The following is a 14,659-nucleotide window of genomic DNA, read 5'->3' on the forward strand; positions in this document are numbered from 1 at the left end:
GCCCCAAAATTTTGCTAACTCTCTAAATTCTTAAACTTTTCGGCAGAGTATCCCCTCTAACTGTTACCATCCAAATAATTCAACCTGTTCAGAACAAGCCCCCATACGGGCACCAATTTCAACATAATTCAACAACCACATATCTTTACATAATATGATGTCTAGGCCCCACACGACCGCACATATATGCTCAATGTACAATAACAAACTATTTAGGACCCGCACGGCCACACGTACATAATCAATGTATAACAACAAAATATCTAAGTCTCACATGGCTGTGCATATACCAAAATTGCATCAAATAATTCTTTATTATTTTAAATAGTTGCACATCTATACCTCGCTCATTCCAACACTGGTTACTCTATATTGTAACACATATTACTATCATGCATATCTGTATTCTCTTTCTATTATGTATACACCAAGTCGCACGTGAAAGAGCATTTCTTGCATACATTAAAATTCTATTTCTTCCATTCGAAGACTTTCTCATTAATATAAAATTACTTCTAAGCATAATTTGTCCTCATAAGACCCTTGATTCTCTAGTTGCCAACTCCTTCCATAATACTTCTTTTATCCCATCCAAATACCAACAAGATATTTGTCTTGCTTAGGTCCATCCATCACGTAGGTGATTTATACCTTCACTTGTATTTGTAACTTTTGAGTTTCCTTTAGATCTCAATTTGAATAACATCATATCTTACAAGTTCACTACGCAAATATTCATTTCACTTCCTCCCTGTGAAGGAAGTTTATCATCCATTCTCGAACATCAATGTGCATGTTTATATTTTTCTTAACCTTAACCAACTCATAGATACCACCATGTCTGATATTTCTCTTCCATAAATTCATATTGTATTTGTTATTATGACTACCATAGGCTTATTACCATGGATTATAGGCTTTCAACTCCCAGAGTGACAATTCTATTAGGATAATACTTACACCATTTAGTCCCTTTTTCTTTTCTGACCCCGTGCCTCTTACTGGAATACATTATTTTGATTTGCAAAAGTATTTCGTATTTGGGAATACGTATAATATAACCTTTTCTTGCTTCATTTCATGCCAAGTATTCATATACTTTATCCTCATTTATAACCTTCATTTGTTCTACTAAGTTCAATATATGACCAAAGTACTTCCTTATTTTCGTCCTTGCTTGAATTTAATTCAAATGACACATGCTCCAAAGTTATAAGAATCTACTCAAATAGCCCATTAAATATTTGACCATTAGATAACACCTTTTAATAACCCCCAATATTGAACAATGTAACTATTGCTCATGATAAGCATGTGATCCTTATACCAGCATTGTATGATAATTTTACTCATTTCATCAAGAATCTTATCAAAGATGTGTCCTTAATCTTTCTTTTATGTATAAAAATTGCTCCATTTTATTTTTTCAACCATCACCCTTAAGGTGACTTTAACTTGCTCTGATCCTCCCCGACTTAGGCGCAAAACCCAAATCTAAAGCTCGAACCTGATACTCGAAGATTTTAATAAATTCGCACCTCGTTCCATCTGATTATACGCACGCCCATATACTACTGCAAATTATTTATTTCCCCAACTCGAAATCACAATTCACCATTTCAAAATTTCATGAAGCCTTGACTTCTATTTTTTTTTTTTTTTGCAATTAAACTTAGTAGTACCTACTATCCTGACAATAGAAGAAAAATGGTTATGCTCATCAAGGATTTTTTTGCCCCTTCTCGTACCCAAGTATCATGGCACTTTTAGCCGCAACTCATGTTGCAAAGTATCATCCTTTCATGTCCTTACAACAACAATAAATTTAGCATATCCCTTTTTGTGCCGATTTTACTTTAAGAAATCCTTTTCTAGCGTCTTGCCCTTCAGTTCATGCTCAATTACATTTCTAGTAAATACAACTGCCTCAGGATATACCCGTATAACCTTCATATAACTTTCCATAGAATACACTATTTTCATAATGCTAGATGTAAGAACGTGCAATCTATCTTTATGTCCTCATCATAACATAAATTTTTGTGACTATAGTTAACATCACACCTTCACGTCATCATGCCTCATTCAATTAATATTGCCTCCTTCTTTTCCCATTATTCAATGGATTCTACTCGTGGGTACTCAATCACCTTCATATCTCGAGGTGTCTTTAATCTCTTTGCAGTAGATAACATGCTAGGATTCGTGTGGCATCACTACGTAGCCTTGGATCACTTGTAACTCATTAACTTCACACGTGTACCATTATCGCTTGCGAGCTCTTGAGTTTTAAACTACATATGAAATATTCATAATCCGTGCACACTACATCTTTTCAAATAACAACTCACTCATCCCATGATTTTTATATACTCATAAAGCGCAATATAACCCGTATTTAGAAATTTCAGTACTCGAGTCATCCTCGATGTCAACCTCTGCAAGTCATAACTAATCCACAAGTATGTCTCAGACCAAAACTAATATTTAACATATAATCATAAAATTGAATTGTCAATAGCAGGCTCCCCCACTTGTCTCAAAGCCATAGATTAAAACACTCGATAACTCATAATACACATACCGTATTACTGCCATGATACTGCAGTCAGTTCAACGAAAATTCTTCTCAAGCTCATACAATGCCAACCATAAAAATACCCCAAATCATCCGCTAAGCTCGCATTCATTCTCTTGACACTCAAATCGACTTTCTCAGCCATATTCAAATTCAAATCTCAATACATACTCCCCACTGGCAGAAAAGAAACACTCCCCTCACATTAAAAGGAACACACCTATGTAGATTACTCCGCAGGGGATAATCCACCTGCTTAGCCTCAAATTGTTATCTTGTTATACCCTTTCGCAGTAACAATTACTATGAAATCACTTAATCTTTATGAGTCCAAACTCATTAACCAGACATGAGAATTTAATTTGTCCCTGAATTAAACAACATGAAAGATCCTTTAAAATATTCACACTCAAGACTGTATGTCACATCAAAACGAAAATCAAGTACCCAATAGCCTTCCTTTACATTTCAAGGAAACACTTCTCGTCATATTCAAATCATCTTAACACATCCCGCAGTTACATCATACTCATCACAAAGCCATTCCACCGCTCATCGAGCCACAAATTTCACTCATAGGGACATCACCGGACATATGAGTCCAAATGTACAAATTATAACTAAAGCTACCAAGCTTAAGCTGTGGTCTAACCATGGCCTCAAGTCCTCCAGACTGGCCCATCGCCAAAACACAGAATACACATCTCAAACCTCATTTATAGAGTCATAAGCCGACGATGCACAGCTGATACCGAGCGCCTATGTGCGCATACGAATACGTGAAAGGAATTCAAAGAGTTATATTTCAAAATGAATCAATTTCGCACGATAAGGAAAGAAATATGGGAAATTATCCTAAATGCCATGTATCCTCTCGAAGATAAGTATGGACACCATCATACTGATCCGCAAGACTCTACAAGATACTTGCTCATGACTTGTAGAACCTATAAACCTAGAGCTCTAATACCACCTTATCACGATCCAAAATCCAACTAGTTGTGATGGCACCTAACCTCACCCGCTAGGTAAGCCAAAATAACAATAATATGATTCAATTAATATTTAAATGACTTTAATACACTCTCCAAGGACTGGTAGTACAAATCATGAGCTTCTAAGAATAGAGTTTACAAAGCTGGTATTAAGTAAATACATCATCTGTTTGAAAAGTACATAAACAGAGTTTTGTGAATCTAAGGCTACCATGAACAAGAGGTAGCTACAATCAGAACGCAGGTACATTTTCAGATCCATCTCCCCAACGAACAGAATAACATCAGCAGCCAATATCTGCACGCAAGGTGCAGAAGTGTAGTATGAGTACAACCGACCCCATGTACTTAATAAGTAACAAACCTAATCTTAGGTTGAAAGTAGTGACGATCTTATACCAAGGTCGGGTCCCAAATTCAATAACCAATAATAGTTCATAACAACTTAAACAAGTAATACTAGAAGTAACTCAACAATCGAATGCTCAGCAAAAACATGAATAAGTTTTTTGTGGCTCTGAAAATAGTTCTGTCTTTCAAGTACATCAATAAAAAGCCAAATCGTTTACCGAAGTTGCCAAAAATATGAATAAGTTTGAAAACAATAATTTTTCTAAAATTCTTACAATAATAAATAAGATGTTTTATTTTTTTCTTTCCAAATAACCAGTATAAAACAAATGCATCACTATGTCCATCTGCCAACATGTGTGAGAAATCATGAATGATGTAATATCGTACAGTATGAGGAAAAATACATCTCTATGTATGTATCTCAAGTACGCATGTCAAATGCAATGCATCTCAATGATGAGCTCATGTACTCACACTCTCAGAGTACTCAATCTCACTGTCTCGCATTCTCTCTCACTATGCTCAGCACACTCAATCACTCAGCGTTGTACAATACCTGCTGCGGCGTGCAGCCCGATCCATATTTATAGTCGACTGTGCTCACTGGGGGTGTGCAGACTCCTGAGGGGCTCCTACAACCCAAGCGCTATAATTCGCACGATTAATTCACGTGCCATAATATCAATATCTGGATCCGCACGAACAACTCACGTGCTATAGTATCAATATCTGGATCCGCACGGATAACTCACGTGTTATAATAAGCCAATCTAGCCTGCTACAGCGTGCAGCCCGATCCCATAATAATAAAGTATATAAAGCCAATATGGCATGCAGCAACGTGCAGCCCGATCCCATAATTATCCTCACATTCAGGCCCTCAGCCTCACTCAGTCATCAATCTCTCAAGTCTTTTTCTCATGGGCTCACAATGTCATGAAAATAGCCCGAAAATGATGATATGATGTATCAATAAATAACAACAGAGACTGAGATATGATATGTAATGACATTAATATGACTGAGTATGAATTTTTAATTTAAAATAAATAATTCACAGCAATACGACCTCTGTGGGTCCCAATAATACTGGCGCATAGCCTCAACATGAATTTTAATATGATTCTTAGCTCAATTTCTTCAACACATAAAACTACATAGAAAATGCCAAGATTATTTAACTACAAAATTTTACGGAAACAATTAGGTCACAATTTCTATAGTGCACGCCCACATGCCCGTCACCTAACATGTGCGTCACCTCCCAAAAATTCACATAATATATATATTCAAGGTCCATCCCCTCAGCTCTAAGATTAGAAGAGTTACTTACCTCGAACAAGACGAATCCAATGTCGAGCAAGCTAAACAATGCTCCAAAAATTCCATTCTGCGCATATCAACTTCCGAATGGCTCGAATCTAGCCACAATTAATTTGATCCAGTCCACAAAATTATAGAAATTAATTTCATGTCAAAATACTAATATTTTTCATAAAATCCGAAATTACACCCCAAAAATCATCCGTGGGGGGGCACATCTCGGAATCTGAAAAAAGTTACAAAAACCGATAGCCCATTCAACCACGTGTCTAGCCATACCAATTTTACCAAAGTCCGACCTCAACTCGACCCTCAAATCTTCAAAGTCCGAAAATACTACAATGCTCCAATTGAATAAAGTTTCCAAATATCACCCACAATTCAATTCCTACCATTAGATATCCCAACTACATCAAAATAAATACGAAAAGATTCATAATATTCATTTAGGCTTCATAATTTGCAACAAGCCTTCAACCATCCCAAATTATCCAATAGGCTCATTAATTAGCCTATTCAATTCCATTCTTATCATTTAATACTAATTTTGAGTCATTAATAATACTATGTTAATTACTCAACATTATTAAGTCACTATTCATTGTCTTCTCCAATAAAACCCTATGTGCAAGAATACCCATTTCAAGAACTAGTGTTGTATCTTGTCAAAATGGCGATTCCCTATTCAATCCGTTCATCAATTAAGTTATCAAGTCTATTGGAATCATTAGAAACTCAAAATAATTCCTTTTATATCAATTCATCACTATTCATCTTTTTCTTTGCCCAAATTATCATTTTCAAGACCTTCCCTTAGGGTTCATATAATATCCCATTACAACTTCAAATAAAACTCATAAACATGCTACCCATACTCCAATATGACATATATATATATGAAGCTCAATGTAACGACTTGGCCGGTCGTTTTGAATATTATAACTCCGTTCCCCCATTTACTGCTCAATTTATGTCTTGCAATTGATTTATGACTTATCGGGTTAGTTGGTTCGGGTCGGGAAGGAATTCGGAAAGAAATGAGACGCTTAGTCTCATAATTGAAAATTTAAGTTAGAAAAGTGGACCGGATATGAACCTATGTATAAACGACCTAGGATTTGAATTTTGATGATTCCAATAGCTTTGTATGATGATTTTGGACTTAGGAGCGTGTCCGGAAAAATATTTGGAGATCCGTAAAGGAATTAGACTTGAAATGCCGAAAGTTGAATTTTTGGGAAGTTTGACCGAGGGGTTGACTTTTTGATATCGGGGTCGAAATCCGATTCTAAAAATTTAATAGGTATGTTATGTCATTTATGACTTGTGTGCAAAATTTGAGGTCAATCGGACGTGATTTGATAGGTTTCGGCATTATTTGTAAAAATTAGAAATTTCAAAGTTCAATAGGCTTGAATTGGGGCGTAATTCATGGTTTTAGCATTGTTTGAGGTGATTTGAGGATTTGACTATGTTCGTATGATGTTTTAGAACTTTTTTGTATATTTGGTTGAGGTCCCGAGAGCCTCGGGTGAGCTTCGGATGGTTAACGGATCAAAAATTGAACTACAACAGCTGCTGCAATTTCCTTCTATTGGAAATTTCTTTTGCCAGATTCGAGCCCAGAAATCTTTCAGAATCGAGCCCAGAACCTGCCAGAATCGAGCCCAAGGTCGAGGGCCACGATCGAAGCCATGATCGAGCCCAGGGTCGAGGGCCATGGTCGAAGGCAGGGTCGAAGACATGATCGAAGGCTAGGGTCGAGGGTCATGATCGAGGATCAGGATCGAAGCCACGATCGAGGCCCAGGATCGAGGGCCAGGATCGAGGGCCAGGATCGAGGGCCTCGATCGAAGGCCAAGATCGAGGCAGAACCAAGGTTGTTTGGGCAGAATTATAAAAATAGGGACTTCGTCCCATTCGCCATTTTTGACAAATTGGAGCTTGAGGAGAGGCGAATTTTGATATATTTTCAAGGAAAACTTGAGTTAAGTCCCTTGTGATCATTTTTACTCCATAATATTGAATTATCACCGAATAATCCGACTAGATTACATGATTTTGAGGTATAAATCGGAGATTGGAACTTAGAAATTTAGAAATAAGATTTGTAGACTTGAGGGTCGAGTTGAGGTTAGAATTTGGTAAAATTGGTATGGGTAGAATCGTGGTTCAATGGGCTTTCGGATTTTATAACTTTTGTCGAGTTCCGAAATATGGGCCCCACTGGAAATTTTTGAGCTAAAATTCGGATTTTTATGAAACATTAGCATTTTCTTATGGAATTAATTCCAATAAATTTTATTGACTGAAACGAATTATTTGTGACTAGATTCGAGACATTCGGAGGCCGATTTGCGAAGCAAAGGCATAGCAGAGTAAAGAATTTCACGCTCTGAGGTAAGTAACAGTTTTAAATCTGGTCCTGAGGGTATTAAACCCCAGATTTTGGTATCATGTGATTATTTTGGAGGTGACGCACATGCTAGGTGACGGGCGAGTGGGCGTGCACCGAGGAGATTGTGACTTGGTCTGTCCCGGGAAACTGTAAAGTTGAATAATTTGTTGTTAGCTATATGATCTCTATGTGTTGATAAAATTTGACTGTAAATCATGTTAGAAATCATGCTTAGGTTATGTGATTGTACTGTTGGGACCCACAGAGTTCGTGTACTTGTTGAATTGCCTGCTAAATGCTATATGTACTCAGTCTTAGTTTTTACTTGCACATTTTATCTCAGTCTCTATATTATTATTGATACATCATATCATTGTTGTTGGGCTAATTTCATGATTAATGAGAGCCCGAGAGACTGGAGAGATTTATGACTGAGAGAGGCCGAGGGCCTGATTGTGAGATATTGATATCTTAGCACGTGAGTTATCCGTGCAGCACGTGAGTTGGCCGTGCAGCACGTGAGTTGGCCGTGCGGATCGAGATATTTATATTATAGCACATGAGTTGTCCGTGCAGATTATAGCGTTTGGGCTGTAGGAGCCCCTCCGGAGTCTGTACACCCCCAGTGAACGCGGGTACCCATTGAGAGTGAGTGATGAGGGTTGGGAGCCCAGGGAGTGATGAGGGCTGGAAGCCCAGTGAGTGATTGTTGTCGTAAGAGATTGTACTTGATTTCCATTTGTTGTTGCACTTAGTTGCTATCTATCATTATTGTGAAATCTCTGAAAGATTTTGATATATGGATTACATGAACAGGAACTGTATAAAAATTGATTTGACATTAAACTGCCAGATTTGATAGCATGTCTATTCTTTGCTGGAATTACTGGAAATGAACCATAACTGTGTAGCTCGTTACTATCTTCGGTTCCTTATTTATTATTGTTACTTGCTGAGTTGGTTGTACTCATACTATACTCTGCACTTCGTGTGTAGATCCAGGTGTTCTTGGACATAGCGGGTGTTGATTCTTTCACATAGTTGATTTTTCGGAGATTCTGAGGTAGTTGGCATGTTTCGCAGACCTTGCCTCTCCTTCCATATCTCCTTATTTACTATATTTGGTCTCAGACTGTTACGGACCGTAATTTTCAGACTTATATTCATAATTAGATGCTCGTGTACTCAGTGACACTAGGTTTTTGGAGTGGTTATATCGGTAATTGTAAGATTTGTGGATGTTATTTAAATATTATATTTTCAGACTTGAAAGAAGTTATGGTTCATTGAGATTTCGGCTTGCCTAGTATTGAGATAGGCGCCATCACGACTGGTTAAAAGTTTGGGTCGTGACACTTAAGTAAAGGGATTACCTCTTGGTGGAAGAATCTAACTTTTTCTCTTTTTGGTGTTCTTGAAGATTCATCCCATTTTCTATGAATTTGATCCATAATAATATTAGTATTATCACTAAATGATGTTATATAATCACCCTTGTACTAAAATAACTTATCTTGAAGTGTATCCATGGTGGAAGAGCTCCTCCTTCTCTCTAGAAATCCATTCCAAGATGAAGAACTAACCCATTCTCTCTCTAAACCCACGTTTTCAGCTCTTAAAATGACCCTTGAAGCTATTGGATTTGCCTACGCAATGCTGCGTAGGTTATGCAAGACTCGCATAGCTGTTTTTCCACCCTTTAGTACAAATGTCATATCTTCTTGTAGAAATCTCCAAATGATAAATGGTTTGAAGCACTAAAAACTAGACACATAGACCTCTCTTTTCATAGGTTATACACCATATAACTCTTCATATCGTGAGAGTTATTCTCATTTGACGTTAGGTCTTGTGAGAACTCACTTGAAACTTTACCCCATCATAAAATTTTCAACTTGACTTAGCTTTAGGGCTCTTCTTAGACCATAAATTATTCTTAATGCACCTCATACATATATTATTATTATTATAAACTGATTTTATTCAAATTATCAGTCTTGTTCATACCCAAATTAATATAATTAGCATCCGCCAATCTTCTTAATGGTCTTAAAACTCTTCGAAATTTTCCGGGGTGTTACACTATTGATATTGTCAGGGCGGAGGGATAAGGGTGGCTATTATTATGGAGTGACACGGGTGACTATAGGAGAGATAAGCGTGGCTATTATCAGGGATGATATGTGATGATGTTGGATTTTTGTGTTGGTGAGTTTTACATGATGTTGTGATTTTTCTTGTGTTTACTTTTATCTCTTGTGCAACTTGTCTTGTTATTTCGGTAAACTTGATAATAGTATGATTTATGTTAAAATTGTGAGCATGTGGCTATTGCCGGGCGGTTTATATTATTGGCACGTGAGTTGTCCGTGCGGTTATGAAAGAAAGAAATATGGGCATGAGGTGCCGAGACATTATAATGATTTTATTATTGGCACATGAGTTGTCCGTGCGATTATGAAAGAAATATTGGCACGAGGTGCGGGGAAAATATGATGATTTTAGTATTGGCACGTGAGTTGTCCGTGCAGTTATGAAAGAAATATGGGCACGAGGTGCCGGAAAAATATGATAATTTTATTATTGGCACATGAGTTGTTCATGCGGTTGTGATAGAAATATGGGCACGAGGTGTCGTGGAAATATGAAAGTGGGCTGAGACCTGTAATTTTTATGATTATGAAATGAGGTGTCACATGTTAACTTTTATTTGAAATAATTATATTCGAAAGATATTTACTTGAAAGAATTATATTCGAAAGATATTTACTTGAAAGAATTATATTCGAAAGATATTTACTTGAAAGAATTATATTTGAAAGATATTTATTTGAAAGAATTATATTCGTAAGATATTTATTTAAAGGAAGTATATTCGGGATATATTTGTAGGAAGTGGTGTACTCATACTACACTTCTGCATATTTTTTTGTAGAGCTAGGTGCTGGAGATATTGGACTCGAGCAGAGTTAGTGTGTTGATCGCAAGGATTCAAGGTAAAGCTGCTTGGTCGTCGCAGTCCCTTTGAGTCTTTTCATTTTATTGTACTGTCAATTATTATTCGAACAGTATAGTATATTCGATCCTTGAGATCATTTTATGTATTCAGTTAGAGTTTTTGACTCCGTATTACCAGTCTTGGGTGGTTGTTTGAATATTTCCGCTATTAGTTTTGACACTTGTATTGAATTCAAAAACAAATGACTTGAATTGCTATTATGATCGGCTTACTTAGTCTTAGGGACTAATTGTCATCACGACGCCTATTTTGGGTCGTGACAATAATAATATTGAGCATAATTTTCAAGAATATATAATGTATATTATAATATATCTTTATTTTGAATAAATATTTTTTATATTACGTGAATCGATATATATTATAACACTTTTATTTTTTTTCCTTCTCACTTGTGTAAATAAATTTTTGAGTTTTTGTTGTTAATATTAAGAGTATTAATACGAACAAATTGTTCTTATATTTCTTTTTACTATGATCAATATTTTATTCTTCCAATATTATATATGCTTAAATACTATTTTTCTATTTTAAATTTATAAATAAAATTTATTTATTATATAGGTTAGTCTATAATATAACTAAAAAAAGAAAACAAATCATAATATTAAGAAGTTAAAAAAAGAAGAAGACAAAAGTTGATAATTTAGAGAGTAAAATAGGTATTTGACAATTAAAGTTTGAGAAATCTAGTTGAGTGATCTTCTGAGTACTATAGGCATAATTAATTAACTTTGCTATTACAAATAAAAGAAAGATGACTTTTGTAGATAATTCTGGATAGTCGAGTGACCATTTGAAAAATGGACTCTATATAACAGTTATGCCTCAATCTGAAACTGTAACGACCCGACCGGTCGTTTTGAGTATTTTAACCACCTTTCTCCATTTACTACTCAAATTGGGCTTTACAGTTATTGTGTGACTTTTCGGGGCAATTGGTTCGGATCTAGTGAGATTTTGGAATGAATTGGAATACTTAGTTTCAAGGTTTAAAGCTTAAGTTAAAATAGTGACCAGATATCGACTTATATGTAAACGACCTCGAAATTTAATTCTGATGATTCCAAATAGCTCCGTATGGTGATTTTGGGCTTAGGAGCGTGTCCGAAAAATTATTTGGAGGTCCGTAGTGGAATTAGGCTTGAAATGCCAAAAGTTGAATTTTTGGAAAGTTTGACCGGGGGGTTGACTTTTTGATATCGAGGTCGGAATCCGATTCTGGAAATTGGAATAGCTTCGTTATGTCATTTACGACTTGTGTGCAAAATTTGAAGTCATTTCGGATAGATTTGATGTATTTCAGCACAAGATATAGAATTTGAAAGTTCAAAGTTCATAAGGCTTGAATTGAGGTGCGATTCATAGTTTTAGCATTGTTTGATGTGATTCGAGGCTTCAACTAAGTTCGTATGATGTTTTAGGACTTATTGGTATATTTGGTTGAGGTCCCGAGGGGCTCGGGTGAGTTTCGGGGTGGTTTCGGACTATTTCTAGGCCATTTTTAGTTGCTGGTTTCTGCCTACAGAGGTGTGCATCGCGATCGCGAACATTTGGTCGCGTTCGCGAAGAGCAAACAGCAGTTTGGAACCTTGTGAATCGCGATCGCGGAAGCTCTTTCACGATCGCGTAGAACAAAATCTCTATTGCACTGAATCGATTTTGGAAGCTTATATCTCGCAATCTATACGGAATTTGGAGATGATCCAAAAATGAAAGTTGTAGCCCTTGATGTCTAGTTTTCGGAAATGTATTTTGGAGTTGTCTACAAAAAGTTATGGTAGATATACTATAGGCTGTCCGGGAAGAGTTTGAAAATCTCTGTTGCACAGGGCTGACTTTGGAAGATTATATCTAGAAATATGTAAGGAATGGGGACATGAAAAACAAATGAAAGTTATAGCCCTTAGTGTCTAATTTTCATAAAGGTAAACCATTTTAAATTTAGAGTTTTGTACAAAACGTTATGACCATTATACTAGAGGTTGTCTGGAAGTGCTGGAAATTTGTTCTTCGCGATCGCGAAAGGCAAATTTTGGGCTGAAAACTTTTGTGCTTCACGATCGCGAAGAGTAAATGCCTGGACAGAAGATATATTTTGAGGTTTCGGCCATTTTAACACATTTGGAGCTATGGAACTCGGATTGAAGCGATATTTGAGGCAGTTTTCACCATATGGATTGGGGTAAGTGATTCTAACTCGGTTTTGGTTAAAGTACATGAACCTATTATTGTTTTTATTAACAAATTAGTATTTTGGGTTGAAAATAGTAGAAATATTCATAGACTTTAATTGAGGATTTGAAGGCCGAGTTGTGGTCGAATTTGAGTAATTTTGGTATGGTTGGACTCGTGGTTGAATGGGGGTTCGGATTTTGTAAGTTTTATCGGATTCCAAGACGTGGGCCACACGGGTGATTTTTGGGGCGTAATTTCAGATTTTTGGAAAATATTAGTATTTTGATATGGAATTAATTCCTATAATTTTTGTGAGCTGAATCAAATTAATTGTGACTAGATTCGAGCCGTTTGGAAGTTGATACGCGCAGAATGGAATTTCTGGAGCATTGCTTAGCTTGCTCGACATTGGATTTGGCTTGTTCGAGGTAAGTAACTCTTCTAATCTTGGAGATGAGGGTATGAACTCTGAATATATGTATTATTTGAATTGTTGGGAGGTGACGCACATGCTAGGTGACGGGCGTGTGAGCGTGCACTATAGAAATTGTGACATAATTGTTTCTGTGTAACTTTGTAGTTAAATAATCTTGGCATTTTCCATGCGATTTTATGAGTTAAAGTAATTGAGCTGAAAAGCATATTAAAAATCATGTTGAGGCTATGTGCCAGTATTATTGGGACCCACAGAGGTCATATTGCTGTGAATTATTGGTTATGTTGAAAATTCATACTCAGGCGTATGGATCCAGATATTTATATTATGGCACGTGCGTTGTCCGTGCAACACATGAGTTGTCCGTGCTTATAGTGCTTGGGCTGTAGGAGCCCCTCATAAGTCTGTATACACCCCCAGTGAGCGCAGTCGACTATAAATAGGGATCGGGCTGCACGCTGTAGCAGGTATTGTATAGCGCTGAGTGATTGAGTATGATAAACATAGTAAGAGAGAATGCCAGACAGTGAGATGGAGTACTCTGACAGTGTGAGTACATGAGTACAATCTCTGATATACATTGCATTGACATGCACACATGACATATATGCATAGAGATGTGTTTTCCTCATGCTGTACGGTATCACATTATTCATGATTTCTCCCACATATTGACAGATGGGCATAGTGATGCATTTATTTTACATTAGTTATCTGGAAAGAAAATGAGACATTTTATTTATTATTGAAAGGATTTTAGAAAAATATTACTGTTTTCAAACTTATTCATATTTTTGGTAACTTCGGTAAGCGATTTGGGGTTTTTCACTGATGTACTTGAAAGGCAGAACTATTTTCAGAAGTCATGATTTAGCTGAGCATTTATTCTTTGAGTTACTTCTGGTATTACTTGTTTAATATTGTTATGAACTATTGTTGGTTATGGAAGTTGGACTCTGACCTTGGTACAAGCTCGTCACTACTTTCAACCTAAGGCTAGGTTTGTTACTTACTCAGTACATGGGGTCAGTTGTACTAATACTACACTTCTGCACATTGCGTGTAGATATTGGCTGTCGTTGTTGCTGTGTTCGATGGTTGCCGGATTTGAAGATATACCTGTGTTCCTGTTGTAGCTGCCTCTTGTTCAGGGTAGCCTTAGATTTATAAAAGCTCTGTTTATGTATTATTCAAACAGACTATGTATTTATTTCATTTCCGCTTTGTATACTCTATTCTTAGAAGCTCATGATTTGTACTACTAGTTCTTGGGGAAAAGTATTGGTTTTAGATATTTTCTTTTAATTAATTTCATTGAAATTAGATATTTGGTAATTGGCTTACCTAATGGGTTGGGTTAGGTGCCATCACGACTAGT

This window comes from Nicotiana tomentosiformis, chromosome 5 (assembly GCF_000390325.3).
Source record: "Nicotiana tomentosiformis chromosome 5, ASM39032v3, whole genome shotgun sequence".
Taxonomy (NCBI): domain Eukaryota; kingdom Viridiplantae; phylum Streptophyta; class Magnoliopsida; order Solanales; family Solanaceae; genus Nicotiana; species Nicotiana tomentosiformis.